Genomic DNA, 2,993 nt, shown 5'->3' with positions numbered 1-2,993 from the left:
TGACCTTCATCCTGTATCCTATCAGGGGGCACATGATGTCACCGGAAGTTATTCTGGGTTGTATTAGCCTTGATCACTTAAGTCAGGGGTCCCCAAACTTTTTACACAGGGGGCCAGTTCACTGTCCCTCAGACCATTGGAGGGCTGGACTATGCAAGGTGTGACACCCTTCACAGCCAGCGCTGCTGCCTCCACTATCCCAGACAGCGGTATACAGTGTCACAGGCCCCGCACCGCCTCCAGTGCTGTATACAGGGATGGCGGTGATCAGCCTGTGACACTGTGTATACAGCGTCCTGGACATCTGCAGCAGCGGTGGGCCTCTTCTGTGGGAAGCCCACTGCTGCATGTTTCCCCTATTATAAGACACCTCCTAAAAATAAGACAGCCCCCGTCTTTTGGGGGTAAAATTAATATAAGACAGAGTCTTATAATAGGGGAAACACGGTGTGTAGTAATGTGGGGGGAGACTTTTGGGCAAAGGGAGGTTATAGGGGCCATTATGTTGTTGTACATTTGCGGGAGTACGGGGGCCATTGTACTGTGTAGTAATGGTTATAGTGCTTTGCCTTTCTTCCTACTTCTGCTGTTATTTCACACTGCTTCCGGTGATGTGGGGCACCGCAGCCGCAGACCGGATGTGTGTCATATGATGCACTTCCGGAGCCGTGTCGCACATGTCCCGTATCACTGAAAGTAGTACTGTACGTGAGTGATGCCACGCTTTGCCGCACGGCCACGTACAGTACTCCAGGAGCACAGGATGCAGATGCATCACTGACCACCAATGAAAGAGGTGCCCCTTCCTGAAGTGCGGCGGGGGCAGATAAATGGCCTCAGGGGGGCGCATGCGGCCCGCGGTCCGTAGTTCGGGGACCCCTGACTTAAGTGGTCAAGGTGGTTTCTGCGAGTTTCTTCAGTGCAAAGTTACGTTTTCCCTTTTTCATGTGTATTAGTCAACAAATCTCTAAGTCCAGACCATACTCAAGAGCAAGGGAATGAAGTTTCACCTTTTGGAGGAAGAAATACCCATCTATAAAAATGACCATGACGTGTTAAAACTACCACACTAACTAAAAATATCTTGAAGGAGATACTTTGAGGCTATGCAACTATCCTGTTTTTCTTTAAAGTCTTGCCCACAAATTTTAATATTTAATATGTTGTTATAATGGTGTTCTAAAGGTGATTTCTTTATTTTCCTCATTTCTTCTACATTCATTAACTGGAATTCCTACTGTTTTTACTATACAGTTCTATGGGTTTTGACAAACTCATACAGTCATGAACCCATCACTACAATCAAGATGGGGAATACTTCCATTGTCCCTAAATGTACCCTCAAGTCCCTCCGTAGCAACCTGATCTGTTTGCTGTCTATATAGTCTTACTTTTTCAGAATATCATCTAAATGGAATCATCTGTTACATTGCCTTTGAGTTTGCCTGCTTTCACTCAACATAATGCACGAGAGTCATCCATATTACTGCATATATCAATAGTTCATTCATATTTAGCAAAGTAGTATTCCATGTGTAGATACAATTTTTTTTAAAAAATCTGTCCTCTAATGGATGTACCTTTGGGTTATTACCAGTTTTTGGCAATAACACATAATGATGCTATAAATATTCACAGGTGTGCTTTCATTTAAACATAAATTTACTCTCTCTCTCTTTTTTTTTTTTTTCTTTTACAAATAGCACTTGCTTAGGATTGCTGAGTAATAATGGCCCCAAGATGTCTACATTCTAATTTTCTAATTGCCAAACCTGTGAAGATGTTACCTTACATGGCAAAGGGGAATTGAGTTTGAGAATGGAGTCAAGGTAGCTAGTCAGCTGACCTTAAAATAGGGAGATTATCCTGGATTATTTGGGGGGCCCAATTTAATCATATGGGTCCTTCCTTAAAAGCATAGAAATCGGAGGGATACAATGAGATGTTGCTAAGTCACGTCATGAGTTAATTTTCTTAGGTTTGTAGAGGTCAGAATCCTAAAATTAAGGTGTTGGCAAGGCTCCATTCCTCCTTCAGGCTGTGGGGGAGAACCTGTTTTCTTGCTTTTTCCAGTTTCTAGAGGTGCTGTGGCCTCTTCCTTGGGCTGTGGCCTCTTCCTTCATCGTCAAAACGCATCATCATCATCACTCCAACTTCTGTTGCGTAGCCATTGCCTTGCCTCTCCCTGCCTCCGTCATCCCATTGCCTTCTGTCTGCCACTCTAAAAATCCCTGTGGTCACATTGAACCCACCAGGATAATACAGGATAATCTCATTTTAGGATCCTTAACTTATCTGCATAGTCCCTTTTGCCATAGAAGATAATGAATTCACATGTCTCAGAAGTTACTATGTGAGCATTTTAGAGGGCCATTGTTCAGTCTAACACAATAGCATTAAAAAAAAAAAAAAGCAAAAAACAAAAAAGCACAGACTATTAGGATGATCATCTCATACTGGTTTGCCTGAAACTTTTGAGTTTTAGCCCTGGAAGTCTTTCATCCCTCGGTCTGGGGCACAGTGATGGTTGCTCATTCTACCTGGTAGACACAACAAATGTTTAATAAAATGAACAAATGAACAGCAAATAGATTATGAACTTACTAACCTAGAAAGACCCTTAGCATACCATTTTGGATAGCAGTTTCTGCTTTCACTAGGTAAATGCTAACATTACCAAAGATTCTCCACCAGTTATATGGATTCATTATCTGAGGCTTGAGAAATCCCAGAATTGGGAGAAAAAAATTCAGGTTATTTGGAGCAAAAAGGACATGCATTTCCCTTGTTGCTCTGGTGACACAAATATATTAGGCCCGGGCAACTTCATCTTTGACATGAAAGGGAGTGATTGAGAATATAATTTTAAAAATATGAAATCTAAAACACATGTTTGAGGGTTGGAGAAAGCGAAAAAAGTACATAAGAGGAAAGTAGGTTCCTGGCACAGCCTAGGGTTTCCTTTGAGGATGATAACCTTAGAAGTCTGGAAT

The sequence above is a fragment of the Saimiri boliviensis genome, chromosome 10, assembly GCF_048565385.1.
Source record: "Saimiri boliviensis isolate mSaiBol1 chromosome 10, mSaiBol1.pri, whole genome shotgun sequence".
In the NCBI taxonomy this organism is placed as follows: domain Eukaryota; kingdom Metazoa; phylum Chordata; class Mammalia; order Primates; family Cebidae; genus Saimiri; species Saimiri boliviensis.
Note: the sequence above shows the minus strand (reverse complement) of the source record.